This window comes from Anabrus simplex, chromosome 1 (genome assembly GCF_040414725.1).
Source record: "Anabrus simplex isolate iqAnaSimp1 chromosome 1, ASM4041472v1, whole genome shotgun sequence".
Lineage (NCBI taxonomy): Eukaryota > Metazoa > Arthropoda > Insecta > Orthoptera > Tettigoniidae > Anabrus > Anabrus simplex.
The window spans coordinates 1,731,953,575-1,731,974,459 of record NC_090265.1 but is presented as its reverse complement, the minus strand read 5'-3'; the positions used below and the strand labels follow the sequence as shown (position 1 = coordinate 1,731,974,459).

General features: G+C 38.6%; 1 pseudogene; it reads left to right on the top strand.

The window, feature by feature from the left end:
* Nucleotides 1-12,837, top strand: part of LOC137498903 (NADH-ubiquinone oxidoreductase chain 5-like) — a 62,602-nt pseudogene extending 49,765 nt beyond the window's left edge.
* Nucleotides 12,838-20,885: the final 8,048 nt, after the last annotated feature.

Genomic DNA, 20,885 nt, shown 5'->3' with positions numbered 1-20,885 from the left:
AATATCTCCTTGGAAGTGCACTCGTACAAACGTGTATTGCGAAAGCAAAAAAATAATAGCAAAACTGACGAAATGCTGCGGCTCTGAGAAAAGGAACTGCCGGTTCTTACTCTCGCTCAACAAGTCTACAGAACGAGCTGCTGCTTATACGGGAAAAAATACTAACACTGTCAGGAGAATACAATCATTTTGTGTGTCTCGTCTTAACTAATCTCCAAATTCCTGGAAGTACTGCGATAATGATTGAACAATGCTATTGCCTAGTGTTAAGTACTTATTTACCACGACTGACTAATAAAAGCCGTTTCAGCATCTTAGATTCAGATAAGCAGCATGCCTGTTAAAATCAACAAAGATTTGTAGCCGAGGGAAATATGAGATTGCCATGTTGACACAAGCACTTCATTTCGTAAACACGGAATCTAATCCGTCATCATGCAGCGGGAGTTTCTCCATAATTAATACGCCTTGTACCTGCACATGTCTAATATCTTGATCTGTTAGCACTTTAGTGACCTTATATTTAACATGAGAAATAAAATATTCCCTGCGTGCATTTACGCCAGGTCACCACAAATGTTTCTCGGAACCGCAAAGTACATGAAATACAGACACAAATATCTACAGCCCTGTACTTCTCTCAGTTTGCATGTATTTCTTTTAAGCCGAGCAAGTGACCGTGCGCTTTGAGTTATCACCTTGCATTCGAGAGGTAGTGGGTTCGAACCCCACTGTCCGCATCCCCGAAGATGGTGTTCCGTAGTTTCTCATTTTCACACGATGAAAATGCTGGGGCTATACCTTACTTAAGGCCACGGTCGCTTCCTTCCCACTCCTAGCCTCTTTCCTATCCGATCGTCGCCATAAGACCTATCTGACCGAGCTCGATAGCTGCAGTCGCTTATCCAGTATTTGGGAGATAGTGGATTCGAACCGCAATGTCGGCAGCCCTGAAGATGGTTTTCAGTGGTTTCCAATGTTTACACCGGGAAATGCGGCCGCTTCCTTTCCACTCCTAGCCCTCTCCTGTCGCATCGTCGCCATAAGACTTATCTGTCTCGGTGCGACGTAAAGAAAATTGTAAAAAAAGAAGACCTATATTTGTCGGTGCGACGTAAAGAAAATTGTAAAAAAAAAGGACCTAATTTTGTCGGTGCGACGTAAAGAAAATTGTAAAAAAGACCTATTTTTGTCGGTGCGACGTAAAGAAAATTGTAAGAAAAGACCTATTTTTGTCGGTACGACGTAAAGAAAATTGTAAAAAAGGAGACCTTTTTTGTCGGTGCGACGTAAAGAAAATTGTAAAAAAGACCTCTCTTTGTCGGTGCGACGTAAAGAAAATTGTAAAAAAGACCTATTTTTGTCGGTGCGACGTAAATAAAATTGTAAAAAAGAAGACCTATTTTTGTCGGTGCGACGTAAAGAAAATTGCAAAAAAAGACCTATTTTTGCCGGTGCGACGTAAAGAAAATTGTAAAAAAACAAAGAAGACCTCTTTTGTCGGTGCGACGTAAAGAAAATTGTAAAAAAAGAAGACCTATTTTTGTCGGTGCGACGTAAAGAAAATTGCAAAAAAATACCTATTTTTGTCGGTGCGACGTAAAGAAAATTGTAAAAACAATAAGACCTATCTTTGTCGGTGCGTCATAAAGAAAACTGTAAAAAAGAAGACCTATTTTTGTCGGTGCGACGTAAAGAAAATTGTAATAAATAAAAAGTATTTTAATTTCTATTTCTTTCCCTCTTAATTTGAATGGTTAAAGTGAACAGGTCCAAATGAAGTAAATATTGTTCAGGCTGAACTCAATTTCACTCGTTATGGTTAGCAGTACTGTGGAAATGAATTCTGAAGCGTCACTCTTTCTCTCCCCTCTGTTCCCACTTCCCCATAAATTTAGCGCTCAAGAAAACTCGCGTGCCCAGAATTTGGGTAAAATTTGTAATCAGTGGTCAGTAGTATTTCATAGGCCCGATCTTAAGCACCCTCTGTCTCTCATATGACTTGTAGGTGTAGAACGTTTTACTATAAATTTCCGATACTATTTACCTTCCAGTAACATTACTCAGTTATTCAGTCAAAAATACAAGTAAATGTATATAGTATAATCAAAACTAACAAGTCTAAAAATATTCTATTTCTACAATAACCACTAAATATTGTTATATATATAAATATGCGTAACTTGGCTTTAATTCCTAGGTGGAAAATCTGGCTTCGACGAAATTTCTACTGCCAATTCGTTCACCGCTCTCCATGCACTGTTGACTTCAGCCATCTCCCTATCTATGGTTCACTTCCAGGTGATCCTCGTCTGTCGTACGTGCGATTACCTTGCAGATTCCCTCGGTTGCGATACTTTTCTTGTTGTCTTTTCCGGGTGTTGCCCGAACCACCTTTATTCTCTTCTCATTATCTGTTGATGTACAGGAATTTGACTTGTGGCCTCCCAAAGGTCTTTGTTTGAGATGGTCTTTCGCCACCATATTCTCATCATCTACCTGAAGCAACGGTTTACAGTACAAGTCTGTAGTCCTGTGCGAATGAAATGAAATAGCGTGTGGTTTTTAGTGCCGGGACTGTCCGAGGATATGTTCAGCTCACCAGGTGATTTGACACCCGTAGGCGACCTGCGCTACATGATGAGGATGAACTGATGATGAAGATGACACATACGCCGACACCCCTGTCATTGGAATTAACCAATGATGGTTAAAATTCCCGACCCTGCAGGGAATCGAACCCGAGACCCCTGTGACCAAAGGCCAGCACTCCAACCATTTAGCCACGGGGCCGGCCGCTTTGCGGTAATGACTTCGATCACTTTCCACATCTCGCTTTCACACAGTAATATAGATTTAACATTGGATTTGAATATCCTTTATATGCGAATGTGTGGGAGGTATCCATATTGGTCGTTTGTATTCTGTTGTGTTTATAAATATGCTTCTTGATAGAAATGTTTTCCAAATCAGAGCAGTTGATGTGAATGAGAGACCGAGCTCGATAGCTGAAGTCGCTTAAGTGTGGCCAGTATGTAGTATTCGGGAGATAGTAGGTTCGAACCCCACTGTCGGCAGCCCTGAAAATGGTTTTCCGTAGTTTCCCATTTTCACACCAGGCAAATGCTGGGGCTGTACCTTAATTACGGCCACGGCCGCTTCCTTCCCACTCCCAGCCCTTTCCTGTCCCATCGTCGCCATAAGACCTATCTGTGTCGGTGCTACGTAAAGCAACTAGCAAAAAGTGAATGAGAGATGATGTTAGCAGCTTTTCGTTTACCATTGATGCCTTCATATCGATCCCTAATTTAATTAATTTTAATTTCGTGTGGCTATTTCTAGCCAAGTGCAGCCCTTGTAAGGCAGACCCTCCGATGACGGTAGGTGGCATCTGCCATGTGCAGGTAACTTCGTGTTATTGTGGTGGAGGATAGTGTTACATATAGTTTGTGAGTTGCAGGGATGTTGGGGCCAGCACTAACACCCAGCCCCCGGGCCTTTGGAATTAACCAATAAAGGTTAAAATCCCCGACCCGGCCGGGAATCGAACCCGGGACCCTCTGAAGCGGAGGCCAGTACACTGACTATTCAGCCAACGAGTCGGACATATCGATCCCTAATAATGTCACAATGCTCTTCCTGTCCATTATTTCCCTTAAGACTGGTAGCGCCTCCCACCCCTGTATGGATATGCAGTCCACTAGAACAATTCCCGTTGTGTTCATTTTGGTATGTCTGTGCTTAAAGGGAATGAACCATATACTCAGTATAGTGTAGGAGTGCGAAAATACGTCTTACAATCTTACATTACTACAGTAATGTTTGGCAAGGTTCATTTCCCTTCACCACAGGAAATTGAAAACAAAGAAAACTATTCTATTGTACTGCATATCCACAAGTGACTGGGAGGCGTGACCTGTCGTAAGGAACATAATGGATATGAAGAGTAGTGTGGGGTACGAGGTACTGCTTCTTAGGCGACGGTATACATCCTATCTTTAGTGGCCTATTTCAGTGTTGAAGAATAACTTCTTCGCAACAAACATAACATTGTTATTTAAGATACATAACGCTTTCTACGTACAGCGTTTTGTTTCAAGTTATCATTGCGAAGTAACCGATGTGAATCAAGGAAATATAAATTTGACCTTTGAAGTGTAAGATTTTTATCATACGTAGGCAACCCTTGCGTGACTCGTCCTGTATATTTACACACACATTTACTTAGTTGAGGAAGTCATTGCTTCATATTTTAATAATTTTACAGTCTTTTTCATTTCAAACAGTGAAACCTCGGAATGCGAGTAACTTGGTCTACGAGTGTTTTGCAAGACGAGAAAACATTTTAAATAAATTGTAACTTGATAAGCGAGTGAGGTTCCGCAATACGAGCGTCCCGTGGGCCTACGTTTTCCCTCCCCTGTTCGTGTGTTGAATGGATGAACGAGGTCTTTCGTCCTGTAGTGAAGTAATACCTTTCAGAATATAATATGCCGGTGAAAGTCTTGCTGGTTATGGACAATGATCCTGCTCATCCTCCAGGCCTTGAGGACGACTTAATGGAGGAATTCAAGTTCTTTAAGGTTAAGTTCCTTCCTCCCAACACTACTCCACTACTCCAGCCTATGAATCAGCAAGTCATTTCGAACTTGAAGATGCTATACACTAAAGCACTATTTCAGCGATGCTTCGAAGTGACCTAAGGAACAAACCTTACACTCCGAGAGTTTTGGAGAAATAATTTCTCCATCCAGAATTGCCCGAAGATCATCGATAAAGCCTGGGATGGGGTCACCAAGAGAAGACTCACTTCCGCTTAGGGAAAGCTGTGGTCTGACTGTGTTCTTGGATTAGACTTTGAGGGGATTGTTGTTGATATTCAAGAGCTGGTGGAAGAACATCGCGAGGAAGTCACCACCAACGAACTGATGGACCTGCATCGCGAACAGGAGGAGGTTATAGAGATCTCGTCCGAAGAAGAGGAGGAGAAAAAGTCAATGGAATCTCTCACTTCAACTGAGATTAGGGAGAAGTGCAAAATGTGGGAAACGGTGCAAAATTTTGTAAAGAAACACCACCCGAATAAGGCTGTAGCAGTGCGAGCGATGAATCAGTTCAGTGACAATGCGATGTCACATTTTCGTGAAATCCTCAAAAAGAGGCAAAAGCAACAGTCATTGGACAGGTCCTCGTTAAAATTGCACGAAAAGAAAACAATTCCGGTGAACCAACAGATGGCAGTTATTCCGTCAGCGAAATTCATGCTACACAGTAACTATTCTCATGTCATCTCTCGTCTCCCTCACACCAACAATGATTCTATTGTAATTTAATTTGTTTTACGTAATATTATGTTTTAGAAGTCCGACTCGTTGGCTGAATGGTCAGCGTACTGGCCTTCGGTTCAGAGGGTCCCGGGTTCGATTCCCGGCCGGGTCGGGGATTTTAATCGCCTCTGATTAATTCTTCTGGCTCGGGGACTGGGTGTATATGTCCGTCCCAACACTCTCCTCATCATATTCAGACAACATACTACACTACCAACCACCACATAAACACGCAATAGTGCTTACATCCCTCCATAGGGTTGGCGTCAGGAAGGGCATCCGGCCGTAAAAACAGGGCCAAATCCACATGTGCGACGCAGTTCGCACCCGCGACCCCACAGGTGTGGGAAAAAGCGGCAGGAAAAGAAGAAGAAGAATATTATGTTTTAGAAATGGTATGCGAATAAATATTTTTGAGTTTCGGACGAATCATCCGCCTTTCAATTGTTTCTTATGGGAAAACTTGCTTTGATATACGAGCGCTTTGGATTACAAGCTTGTTGCCGTAACGAATTATGCTTGCAATCCAAGGTTCCACTGTAAATAGATCAAATATTACAAAATAATATAAATTTCGGCAGGATCCCCCCTTACATTTTATAGACAATGTGAGCTATATTTCTGGAATAAGTAAATATTGATTGTTCAAATTGTAGGTTTAATATAACATTTCAATCAATTACAACGAACTGAAAATCAATTGGATTCCATTTTTGAGCATGATATTATACTGCCTGCAGTAATAAAATTACAAGATTGTGCACAACTGCAAAAAGACCTCGAAAATGTTGTGAGATGGACAGCAGGCGATCATATGATGATAAACAAGGATAAAAGTCAGGTTGTAAGTTTCATAAATAGAAAAAAAGTTCCCTCAGGTTTAATTACTGTGTTGATGGAGTGAAAGTTCCGTATAGGGATCACTGTAAGCCCCTAGGTGTTAATATGAGGAAAGATCTTCATTGGGGTAATCATATAAAGTGGATTGTAAGTAAAGGGTACAGATCTCCACACATGGTCTTGAAGGTTCTTAGGGGTTGTAGTAAAGGAGAGGGCATATAAATCCCTGATAAGAGCCCAAATAGAGTATGGTTCCAGTGTATGGAACCGTAACCAGGATTACTTGATTCGGTAACTGTAGAAAATTCAAGAAAAGCGGCTCGATTTGTTCAGGGTGATTTCCGATAAAAGAGTAGCGTTAAATGTTGCAAAGTTTGGGCTGTGAAGACTTGAGAAAAAGGAGACCAGCTGCTCGACTAAGTGGTATGTTGTGAGCTGTCAGTGGAGAGATGGCGTGGAATGACATTGACAGAGCAATAAGTTTGAGTGGTGTGGTGTTTTTAAAAGTAGGAAAGATATGAGGATACAGTTGGAATTCAAAATAATATTCGTTTATAGGAAAGGGAGTTGTCCGCCTCTGTGGTGTAGTGGTTAATGTGATTAACTGCCACCCTCGGAGGGCCGGGTTCGATTCCCGGCTCTGCCACTAAATTTGAAAAGTGGTACGAAGGCTGGAATGGGGTCCACTCAACCTCGGGAGGTCAACTGAGTAGAGGGGGTTTCGATTCCATCATCAGACATCCTGGAAGTGATTTTCCGTGGTTTACCACTTCTCCTCCAGGCAAATGCCGGGATGGTACCTAACTTAAGGCCATGGCCGCTTTCTTCCCTCTTCCTCGTCTATCACTTCCAAACTCCCCATCCCCCCACAAGGCCCCTGTTCAGCATAGCAGGTGAGGCCACTGGGCGAGGTACTGGTCACCCTCCCTCGCTGTATCCCCCGACCCGTAGTCTGAAGCTCCAGGACACCGCCCTTGAGGCGGTAGAGGTGAGATCTTTCGCTGAGTCTGACGGATAAACCAACCCTGGAGGGTAAACTGATGAAGTAGAAGAAGAAGGAAAGGGAGTTAGGGATTGGAATAACACACTAAGGGAGATGTTCAACAAATTTCAAAATTCTTTACAATTATTTAAGGAAATACTAGGTAAACAACAGATACGGACTGATAAAGGAGAGCAGTGATAGGTTTTCACATTTAGTACTCTATTTTGCAAGCCTGTGTTAGCAAATCTGAAATGTGCACGCACTCTTGTCTCATTAGGGGCGAACATGGTTCTCGTGCGGTCCGCGGGATCAATCACCAGGCCTTTTGTGATGGCCTGATTGATGAGTATTTTTGTAAGCGCCATTGTTCCGAACTGAATACGTGGCATTCTTTGAACAAGACTTTCAAAGCACGACTTCTGATCAATGCTCTGTAATTCCAAGTCACTAAACAGGTGAATCATCTCAGCATCCATATTACTGCTCTACCTCTCTCTCTCTCTCTCTCTCTCTCTCTTTCTAGCTCATCCTTTATTCCTTTCTTTCTCTTTACTACAGAATCAAAACGACCAAAGGAACAGTCTAGCAATCATCTTCGTTCTGATACGTTTTCCTTTTGTTTGTTTTCTTCCATTTGGTCTGGCGGTATGACGAAAGCTAGTTCTGGAGTGACCTAGGTACACTTCGCGAAGGCAAAATTGAATTAGAGTAACAATCTAACATCATTACGAAACATTTTAAATTTAACTATCAGACAGGTTGTTAGATATACTAAATAACGATAATATTTCACAGACATGCAATATTTTTAATGTACAGGCGATCCAAATGTCTTGTCACACCCTTAAATCTGCAGCACTGGCGCTCTACGTTGTGACTTGAGTGCTGGCGCCTAGTCTCACAGACACATGAATATTTTTTAAAATATTATTCTAAATTATTATGTTTTATGTTAAGAAGGAAGCCATACTTTCTAATGTCGACTTCGTATAATGTATAATAAGAACTTTCCAGTGTTTCAAACATGTAACGATTTCAATATAAATTATAACACTATAAACATACCTGTAGAAAATACATACTGTTATACAAGGAATGACATGTTTCGTTCTACAAGGACATCCTAAGATTCTGTCAAGTACCTTAAAAGATGCATAAGATATGTACAGTATTGTTTACGTTGCGTAAACTTGTCAATAATAGAGAGTTAAGTGATAATAAAAACAAGTATTGACAAACAATGATTTACAAAAACACAGGAACGTCCACATACTGGTAGTCAACACTCCTATCCCATCATGTTAAGCGAGTGATTTGTTCCAGAGTTCCAGAGAATTATTATTATTATTATTATTATTATTATTATTATTATTATTAATTTTTTTTTTTTTTTTTTTTTTTTTTTGCTTATAGTTGGTTTCAAGAGGATGGAGCAGCACCCCACTAAGCAATCACTGTCAGGGAAAAATGACATATTTGGCGATGGGTGGGTAGGAAGAAGAACGGCTCCTCTGGATTTGCCTCATTGGAGTCCTGATCTCTCGACTTGTGACAATGCTCCACTGAATGCTATTAAGGAGCGGGTATCCAAGCAACGATACCAAATAGCCAAACAGGTGAAGGAAGCTGTTGCGGCTGCTTTTACGAAAAGAGACAGAGCTATGCAGAGGTGTTCCTGAGCCGGAGTTTACATGCGGTAGGGTGGCCAGTTCCTTTCCGCTCCTCCATTCCCTTACCCCCCACCAACAGCGCGTGGCAACCCATCCAACTCCTGACCACGCCCAATGTTGCTTAACTTCGGAGATCTCACGGGATCCTGTGTTTCAACACGGCTACGGCCGTTGGCTTTAATTATAAAACGTAATACATTTAACATTATAAAGAAACATTTTTTGTGAGTTGGTGCATGGAGACTAATCTCGGGAAGCACTCGACAGATTTCGGTAATTCTCTTACCAGTTAAAAGCTTACTTGTTCTATGTTATAGTAAGTTATATATCACTACGTTACCTTATCAAAGGAAAATGTAGATTTAAATAAAATAGAAAAATTTGGAAAAAATGAGCACTCGGGATGTTTTGTTAATATGCTGCTTGAACGGTTAGTTCTATTAACATACGGAGCCTACCAGGTCGTTTTAGAATTCAGTTTTATACCGAAAAGGAAAACTTCCCATGAAAATAACAGGAAAAGGGCATGCATACAGGAATTAGAATAATATTTCCTATAAAACATTCATATATATTTTCATTTTAACTCTCTAGATTTGCCAAATAATTACGCTTTTGAAAGCATATAGCCCAGACGGCTAATGCGTCCGGCGCTGTACAGTTGGGTGGATTACAGGGAAAATCGTTTTTAGTATCCGTCCATTAGTGATTCAAGTCTAACAAATGTTATAATTTTAACATGGAGATGTTTGTGGGATGGGGGTCCAACTGCACCCACGGTATCTCCTGTATGTCGTAAGAGGTGACTAAAAAGGGGTTAAGGAGAACATGACTTGCGACCATGGGGCCCTTACCTGAGTGCTGGCATTGCTTCACTTACTTGTACCAGACTCCTGACATTCGTCTATCCTATTCTCCCTTGACCAACTCTTGTTCCTTTCCGACCCCGGTGGTATTAGAGCATTCGAGGCCTAGAGAGTGTTTCATTTTCACGCCCTTCGTGGCCTTGTCTTCCTTTGGCGGATACCTTCATTTCTCGAAGTGCCGGATCCCTTCCATTTTTTCCTCTGATTAGAGGATGATTGCCGAGTTGTATTTCTCCTTAAAACAATAATCACCACCACCTACTGGAGGTCTATCGGGAATTAGCATCAACAATTTTCCCACACCATTGTAGACACGGCATCAGTGTTTTTCTATATATACAAGGTCAGTAGGGCAATAGTTAAAGAGTACGCTTTCTTTTTTTTTTTTTTTTTTGCTTGTGGCAGGTCTTATGGCGACGATGCGATAGGTAAGGCCTAGGAATTGGAAGGAAGCGACCGTGGCGTTAATTAAGGTACAGCCTGAGCATTTTCCTGGTGTGAAAATGGGAAACCACGGAAAACTGACTATCTCCCGGATGCAAGCTCACAGCCGCACGCCCCTTACCACACGGCCAACTGCGCTTTCTTAATGTAACGAAAAGCTTGAGAACAGCTCGTATCATATGAACCCCGTTCTACTCGTCAGTCCAGAATTAAAACCCTTGAACTGGCTAGAAAACGAACTCGGGGCCTTAAAATAAGAGTCAGGCACACTAGCTCTACACCACACCGCTGGCTAATAATAATAATAATAATAAGATTCTTCGTTTTCTTCTACCGCTTTTTCTACACGTGTAGGGTCGCGGGTGTGATCTGGGTCGCACATGAGCATTTGTCCCTATTTGACAGCCGGATGCCTTTCATGACGGCAACCTTATATGGAGGGTTTAATAACATTAAGAGTTTGAGGGTTTAGAGGAAGTTACACACTTATAATCGCTCATGGATTATGTTCTTCTGGTCTATTTGCATTAGCTAATATTACGCATGAGCGTCTAGGAAGACGAAGAATGCTAGTAAGTAAGGGTTTAATGAATTTTATGCCTTCAATGGCTATGTGATGATTTCTCCTTAGTTCTTCTAATATGGCTGCGCCCCCTTCTTTAAACTTAATGGGTGAGATTAGTTTATTTAATAGATTGGTTGCTTGATCATGAGTGTCTATGGTTATATTAATATTATTATCATATTTAGAGCAGTGTATACTTTACATTTATATGCTTATAGTCAACATGGTATAATATATTCTGGAATTTACTCTTGTTCAAGCGGATATAATCGTGAATTTATTACTTCTGCTTCATTGATTACCATTAAATATTTTAGTGTTAAAGGGAGATTTATGTATGTTGTGATTGTGTTTAAATAGTTTAAAGTAAAATGTTGGTTTGTGATACCAGTGATGTAGGTGACTACTTTAAACCATTTTATGGTCATTGTCTATTTGTTTTTTAAGTTTTTTATTTTTGTTTATCGTAGCAATAATTTTGATAATTATGGTATTCTATTTTATTAGATACGATTTAGTGATTTTTATTGAGTGAGAAGTGTTAAATTTAAATAGAAGTTCAATTGTTATAACCTTTTTGTTTGATTGGATATCACTTTTATTTATAGGGTTTGTATTATTTATTTCAGCTTTAGTAATTTTTATAGAGATGAATATATACATGGTGATTTGACTATCAATCGATTTATTACTTTGGTATTAATATTTGTACTATCAATAATATTCTTGATTATTAGACCAAATTTAATTAGAATCTTATTAGGATGGGATGGATTAGGGCTTGTTTCTTATTGTTTAGTTATTTATTACCAAAATGTTAAATCTTATAATGCAGGTTTATTAACAGCATTATCTAATCGAATTGGGGATGTAGCACTATTAATAGCTATTGCGTGAATAATAGCATATGGGAGTTGAAATTATGTATATTACTTGGATTTTGGTAAGGATTCTTTTATAACTAAGCTGCTAAGAGCTCAAATTCCTTTTTCTTCTTGATTACCAGCAGCTATAGCAGCCCCAACATCTGTATCAGCTTTAGTAGATTCATCAACATTGGTTACGGCAAGGGTTTACCTGTTCATTCGATTTAATAGAGCATTTGTGGATACTTGATTATCTAAGTTTTTATTACTTATAGCTGGTCTTACTATATTTATGGCGGGCTTAGGGGTTAACTTCGAATTTGACTTGAAGAAGATTATTGCTTTATCAACTTTGAGACAGTTAGGTTTGATGATAAGAATCTTAGCTATAGGGTTTCCTAAATTAGCATTTTTTCATCTTTTAACACACGCATTATTTAAAGCCCTTTTATTTATATGTGCTGGTTCATTAATTCTTAATATGAAGGATTCCCAAGATATTCGGTTTATATGAAATATTTGTAGTAAAATACCATTAACGGCTGTTTGTTTTAATATTTCTAATCTTGCAATTTGTGGTATACCTTTTTTAGCTGGATTTTATTCCAATTTTAGAAATTGTTAGATTATCTTATATTAATATATTTAGTTTTTTTAATATTTTTTCTCTACGGGTTTGACTGTATGTTATTCTTTACGATTAGTATATTATTCAATAACAGGTGAATTTAATTCCACATCATTCCACCCATTAAATGATGAAGGGTGAATTATACTAAAGAGAATATTAGTGTTGGTTATGATAGCAATTTTAGGGGGGTGTATATTAAGTTGAGTTATATTTCCATCACCTTCTATGATTTGTTTACCAACCACTTTAAAATTGTTTGCTTTGATTGTAAGAGTATTGGGGGGGGGGTTGATTTGGATATGAGGTATCTAAGTTTTCTTTGTCTTATAACTTATTATCACTAAAGACATTTATGATATCTAATTTTTTAGGATCAATATGGTTTATGCCTTTTATTAGAACATATGGAGTAAGTTATCTACCTTTATTTTTAGGGAAACAAATTTTTAAAACTGTGGATCAAGATTGAAGTGAGGATTGAGGTGGTCAGATAATCTATAAACAATCTATTCAATATTCTCAGATAATTCAGAATTGACAGAATAATAGAATTAAGATTTATTTAATTAGTTTTGTCTTATGGATGATTATGTTGATTATGTTAATTTTATACTTAAATAGCTTATGTAGCGCACGACACTGAAGATGTTGGGGGAAGTTTATTAACTTTTAAGTATTTATAAATATAGTGCTATATTATTTATACAATGAAAATGTATTGTTTTATTTTAAACTATATAAATGGAGAAATGTTAATGAAATTAAACCATTAAAATGAAAAGTTAGCAGCCTTAATTTGATCAACACATTTCTTTAATTGGAAATGAATTTCAATAATATTATTAACAGTAATATACCTCTACTTTGGTTTCAATTAAGATAAATAAGGATGTAAACATCTAATGTCAGGTCGAAACTGATTGCAATTTATCGCTTCTTATTTAAGGTAGATTGAGAAATCAATACTTTTTGAGTGCAAATCAAATGTTATAATTAACTACAACCCTAATGTGCTCATTCTAGGTCCCCTTGATTTCATTCGTGGTATAACCCTAATAATAGGATTAGTAGAAATATTGTACTAATAATTGATCATGATAAAATATTTGATCAATTTATAATAATGATAACAGGAAGAAGTAAAGCAATTTCTACATCAAAAATGAGGAAAATTACAGCAATTAAGAAGAATCGTAATCCCTATTGCGTTTTTCTGTGATCGTTGGTAATGTGGTGAGTTGCCTGATTATGAAGAGGAGAGTGTTGCAACAGGCATAAACACCCAGAGGAATTAATCAGAAGCGATTAAAATCCCAGATCCATCCGGGAATCGAACCCGGGACCTTCTGAACCGAAGGGCAGTACGCTGACCATTCAGCCAACGAGGCGAAAACTAATAATTAGATTAGTATTACATTTACGAGGTCTATGCCATTTTCTCACAATTCATATGCCTCAGTACTTTTTGTTGTTGTTGTTTGTTGATTAAGTCATTCTCATTCCGATTTCGCGGACTTCTTTGTCTCCTCTGTGGGTGGAATCGAAGTATAATGTCCGACTCGTTGGCTGAACGGTCAGCGTACTGGCCTTCGGTTCAGAGGGTCCCGGGTTCGATTCCCGGCCGGGTCAGGGATTTTAACCTTGATTGGTTAATTCCAGTGGCACGGGGGCTGGGTGTATGTGCTGTCTTCAACATCATTTCATCTCATCACGACGCGCAGGTCGCCTGCAGGTGTCAAATAGAAAGACGTGCACCTGGCGAGCCGAACCCTTCCTGGGATATCCCGGCACTAAAAGCCATACGACATTTCATTTCATTATCGAAGTATACATTATCTGTACTCCCAGCAATTCGTAGGAGTGTACTAGGAGGGAAACAACAATAATCCACCCGTCCTCTCATCAAAACATAATTACCCAACAACTACAACAAGAGTACAAAAAACAACTCGATGGAAAGAAACTATTACAAGAAACACTACTAGTTTATCATTCTAAATCCAGCATTATCATATACAAAATCGCACACAACTTAAAAATGTCCAGTGCTTAACACTACGGCTTACAATACTATAGGTTGAGAGTGTTGGGACAGACATAAACACCCAGAAGAATTAATCAGAAGCGATTAAAATCCCAGATCCATCCGGGAATCGAACCCGGGATCTTCTGAACCGAAGGGCAGTACGCTGACCATTCAGCCAAGGAGGCGAAAACTAAATATTAGATTAGTATAACATTTGCATTACAAGCGATACTAAAGTAAAGTTAAAACGCAATTACCCAGCAACAACAACAAGAGTACAAAAAGCAATTCCATAGAAATAAAATATAACAAGAAATACTACTAGTTTAACATTCTAAATCCAGCATCAACATATCATTTCTTACTTTACAATGCTCTTCCTATCCACTATGTACTTTAGGACTGGTCACGCCTCCCAGTCACTTGTGGATATGCAGACCATCAGCGCATTTTACGTTGTGTTTATTTTCCTATACTGTAGTATAAAGGAAACTGAGTCTTGAATACATTACACTGTAGGAGTGCGCATATACGCCATGCAAACATACGGTACGGTAATGTTCATTTTCTTTTACACGGTGGAATACGGAAATGAACATAACATAAATTATTCTGATGGACCGCACGTCTGTATGTGACTGGGAGGCGTGACCATTCTTAAGGAAAGTGTTAGAAACGAAGAGCATTGTCAGATACGCGATATTGCTTCTTAAGGGACGATATACAAATTCAAAATGTCCACCATTATATGTATTCTCCGTCCTCTTCTCTTACTCCTGTGCACCATCATTCAACCAGCGCTCAGTTCATTTCCTCCCCATTCTTCTTACGGCTTACAGGAGTCGTATAATTTCCCCTACTATTTCCATACCCATATGATTTATTCCTATGTCTAGCACGTTCGTACATCAATCAAGGAATGTCATTCTCATCTATGAAGTAAGAATGTCACGTTATAAATTCATCTATCACTATTAATTCTCTGCACAATGAGAAAGACTACTGTAGAAAAGTCCTGTTTTTTCAATTCAAATGGATAATTATCACTTATTTGTCATCTTCAAACAGGCACTGTACACATGTCTGCAGTTTTATGCACCCGCTTTCTAAATTATGACCATAGTTATGATCTAAAAAAAAAGCTGTCGAAGTAACACATTTCAAAGCACCAATCCTACATATCATTTTAATTTGTCTGGTAGCAGTCTGCTTGATTAGATCATATCTCGCTTTTTGTGCACGATCAAAGAATGTAACATCTCAATATATCAAGCACGAATTATAGTTCTACATGGAGCACTAATTAGTTGAGTTTGTTAATTAATAGATTTACTTTCTACTCAGTATGAGGGCAGAATAAGTTATGAGTGGATACTGCAGGGAACCGCTTCTTCTCTCTCTCTTCCGTACTTTGTAATATTTTCTTGCTCACAAGGCAGCCATACTGCAGATGTTGCCCAAACCAGACTTTAAATTTCGTACTAATGTTTCTTCTTAAATAAAGGAATTGAAGTACAAAGAAGTAGCCACAATTTCAAACAATAGACCTCTGCAATACACGCTCCACGATTGCCGATGAAATATCTGAAGTAGCAAAATTAATGAATGATGTTCTTGCGTCCGGTTCCTTGGTTTAACGACCAGCGTTATTACATGACATTACATCACATTGTATCACTTCACATCATGTCACATCGCATCACAAGTTAATATCGTAAAATTGGGAAAATTTTTACGGATTTTTTTTTACATAGTAAACGATATATTACGACAATAATAATAATAATAATAATAATAATAATAATAATAATAATAATAATAATAATAATAATAATAATAATAATAGCATAAACCATGAAAACTATTTGTTCATAATCAAGAAATTATCAACTCTCAATCGTCTGCGAAATCACAACCTGAAAAAGTAACAAAAGGTTAAGTCTTTATAAGTTCGTAATAGGGTATTTGATTACTACAAGTTCTTTGAAGATATTTTCTTATGCAGACATGCTTATCACAAAGTATCGAAACTACAAACATATAAAGTCCATTAATACATCCATACGGGTTGAGTTTTGTAGAAGTCCAAGAGAGTTTCGGTTTACTCTGCTATCTAGTAGGCCTAAAGTAAAACGGAGCGTCGAAATTGACGTGCAAGCAGCCAGATGACGACAAATGAAAATGCTGGAACATGGTAACTGAGGCCATTTGATTATTATTATTATTATTATTATTATTATTATTATTATTATTATTATTATTATTATTATTATTATTATTATTATTATTTCCTTATGTTATGCAATTAGTATTACTAGGCCAAAATATCGAAATGAAGTCTTATCATATTTAAGAAATCGAGTTTTAAAATTTGTATTCGGTGCAAGCAATGCTATTATTAAACTTTGTGCCCTTTGTAGGCGCTATGTAATGAATGAGGACATCTATCTTGTAAAATTGTATCAAATTTGAAACTTTCGATTTAGAATTCATAAGAACCGTAACATACACATCGTTATACCATTACAAAGTGTTCCAATGCTTCTCTACTTTTATTTATTAGACTATTTTTTTTTTGCAAGGTGCTTTAATGTTCGTCCACAGCAAGATTTTTTCGTTAACTTTGTTAATAAACGTTGTTAACGAGCAATGTTCATGAACACCTCTGTCTGTTAATAAACAAAACAGCGTGGTCATTAACTTTTCGAGCATGTTGATAAACAAAACATTAACTTATGTGAATGAAACTTTTCATTAACATTTCGTGTTTTCCTTAGGCTAACATTTCGGTTCACACAAGACGCAATTAGGGCACGCAGAATCACAGCGCAGAATACGATGCCTTTTTATGTTTCGAAATCGACTATTGATGGCAAGCAACTCGTATACACCATTCACATACATAAGTGAAGTATAGGAGTCACCAGTTGCTACGAATCTTCAAGTAATACTTAGCCTAACATTAATGGAGATGGCATTCCAATCATTCGTATCATTTCTTGCAATTTCAGGCCCAATTACTGTCAATAAGAACTGAAAGTCTTTGGGGGACATTCTCAGAATGCATCATGAATTAAAATTTGTGACACAGGTCTAAGTGTCCTCTCCAAACTTAATTCTAAACGCTTTTCCAATATTTTTCTTTGCCACACTTTGCGTTTGCGCTTTTCTCTAACTGCACTCATTAAAATAATGAAAGCTGCAACTGTAAGTATTTTCTTCTTCCTGGCCCTATCTATTCTAACCTCACAAGCAGATATTTTGGTGGGGAAACAATGTTAAAGAAGTTTGTTGACAAAAGTTTATTAACATTTTGAGAAATATTTTCGTCAACATTTTTAATTAACTTTGTTTCGTTAACATTGTTTAGTAACTTTGGTGTGGACTAACCATTACGTCGCACCGACACACATAGGTCTTATGGCGACGATGGGACAGGAAAGGGCTAGGAGTGGGAAGGAAGCGGTCGTGGCTTTAATAAAGGGACAGCCCCAGCATTTCCCTGATGTGAAAGTGGAAAACCACGAAAAGCCATTTTCAAGGCTGCCGACAGTGGAGTTCGAACCCATTATCTTCCGGATGCAAACTCACAGCTGCACGCCCCTAATAGCACGGCCAACTCGCCCGGTTATTATGCTAATGTGGTTGCACAATGAACTCTAAACACGAATTAGTTTTTGAACAGCAATTCCAATAGGTGACTATTATACGTGTTGTATAGTCTATACTTAACGATATTCAATATTTAGAAAAACCTAGCTAATGTTACTCTTACTTTCATCAGTATGTTGGACGCTTGTAACAGAGTATAGCAGGTTTCTTGTACAAATGAATGACATCCCGTTAGTGATATGGGGTGATAATGAACACTGACTGCTTCTGGAAGTCTTAAACAGTGATGTGGTACGTTGAAGGTCTGATCAAACAAGTCATAAACAGGTCGAATATCAGTAATATTGAATTAGCATAAAAGGGGCCATTTAGATTATGAGTGCCTATGTGTACAGTGTGAACAAAATGGTCTTGTTTGTTGGTGATTTAGAGTGGACAGTCCGGATTATGTACAGGCTGGCCCCAAAATCATGTCATCCCTAGGAGAAAACTTACATGACGATATTTTGTAGCTAGGCAAATATGTACCGTACTTTTACAGAAAGCAATACAACCATATTTTACTGTAACATTCGATATGTTTCCCACCATTTTCAATACATTTCAAGCAACAATCATTCACAGACTAGCTCATTTTTGGTAACGTTTAGTTCATCAAGAGCAGTTTAAATGTACAAATATTGACAGAACTCAATAAAATCTTGTGGTTTTCTGCTTAGACGACATTTTTAAGAATGTCCCATAAATTTAAATCGTACTATGTGAGATATCAGGAGCGAGGTGGTCAGTCGAATGTCCCGCAGCGCCTATCTATTTAGGGAAGTATTCATTTAAAAATCTGCGAACGGTTATCGCGTTGTACGGCAGGGCACCTTGTTGCGAGGTAATGGACGGAACATTGCAGTATATCGGAATGTTTACAAATTCTGGCGTCATACTATTCCGTAACATCTCCGGATTGGATTCTCTCGTTACAGTTCCTGCCAAAAATTGCGGACCAATCAAACCATCCTCACTGAGCTTACACCAGATATGGAGCCCAGGCACATTCAGTTCTTTCTGGTTCACATGCTCATTCAATTTAAAACATGCTCCATCCGTACACAACACTGAAATACCAAAACTCACAAACAATTCAAAAAAATCCAGTGGTCTGTCCTAGTTATCTCCATGCAGAGCATGCAGCAGTTGTGATTTGAAGTGTAATGTTGAACTGTATATTTGTTTAAAGTATTTCCAGTTCACCCGACACTTTTCGCTTTGATTTCTCTGGCTTCTTCACAACAGCTTGTGCAACAATTCCCGCATTCTCTTCAGTCACTGCAGAACGGTCCTTTTATGAACTCTTGGAATAATTTGGAACCCCACAGACTGTAACTCTTAATGTGTCGGTGTATGTACATTGATGTTATATATACCTCGTCCGACTCGTTGGCTGTACGGTCAGCGTCCTGGCCTTCGGTTCAGAGGGTCCCGGGTTCGATTCCCTGACGGATCGGGGATTTAAACCTTAATTGGTTAATTCCAATGGCACGGGGGCTGGGTGTATGTGTTGTCTTCATCATCATTTCATCCTCATCACGACGCGCAGGTCGCCTGCACCTGGCGAGCCGAACCCGTCCTGGGATATCCCGGCACTAAAAGCCATACGACATTTCATTTCATATATACCTCTATAACCTCCCAGAGACCGTAACAAACAGTCTATACACCGTTATTTAAACCTGGAACGGTGTCTTATCTATTATATAAAACTCTAAGGGCTGGAAAATCTGTGCTAAAAAGACCATCTATTTACCAGGTAGATGTGGTGAAAAAGATCCTCATTGTATTTCATGAAATGCTCTAATTTTTTCAATTTGTTTACAATTTGTTGCGAATTTTAGAGATCATTTCAGATCTTGGGCAACAGATGGGTTGAACGCAGGTTCTAATCCAATAAAGAACTATACAGCAAGGTGGAACAGATAACAACAACAAATAGGAAGAGAAGATTGCCGTTTTATGGGCACATCTTCCGTATGAATAATGACCGGCTCAGAAAAAATATCTGGAATTTTCTGGAACCAAAGGCATCTAAACTGAGATGGTTCCAAGAGTGTGAGAAATATCTGAGAGGGGTGGGCATTAAGTTGGATAAAATCAATGTCAGGATTAGTTTCGGAAGGATGGTGAAAACCTATCAGGGTTTTTTGGTGGAAAGAGAATCCAGAAGACGGAAAAACCCCTTACCAGAGAAGCGGAAGAAAGCGCCGGTCGATGGGCTCAAGAGATACTGGCAGGATGTCCAAGCCGGAAGATGAACAAGACATAGACACTGAAAATGAGATTGGTTGTTAACATGCAGTTCATAGAAGCTTAAATCGAAAAAAAAAGGAACTAAAAATTACTCTGAAAACAATTCTAGGTTTATTTCATCGAAGAAATATCGCCAGCTAATCTATTTAATTAATGAATCCATTGGCGATATATCGTCAATCTGTCACTTTTGCAAGAGCGGGCATTCACGATATATTGTTAGCTGGTTCGGCAGGAAATGTAAGAGGGAAGTGAACTCTATAAGGGAACTGGTGTAACTTTGTCTTCCAGAAGGTGCCGTTACAATGACGTGGCTGAGTCTACTTGGAAACAGTTTGTTACCGACAAACTATTGAATATGTATAATGTTCCCTCAGTTCACTGATCACTTAATTACAGTTCAGTTGTGTTGTGGAATACGATACAAGATGAAGGAGATAGGGCATGCCTCTCTGCCTCTGACCTCTCTCCAATCGCAAAGCAATCAAAGCACTTTAATTGATTTTACGTTCAGCAAACAAATAAAACCAGACTCGATTCACCGGAGCTGCCTGCATCTGATCGATGCGTCCAAAACAAAGCATAGGCCTAATTACCCTTAGCCGACCTATTGCTACAGCGTGTTCAGTAAGACCATTTGTTGTAAACTGCTATCAATTACGAATATCTTTTGGCGTATAGTAAATGAACTCATTGCATAAAGCGTTAATACACAGTCCAAGATTTGTTAACTGATAACTTTACTTGTGTATTAA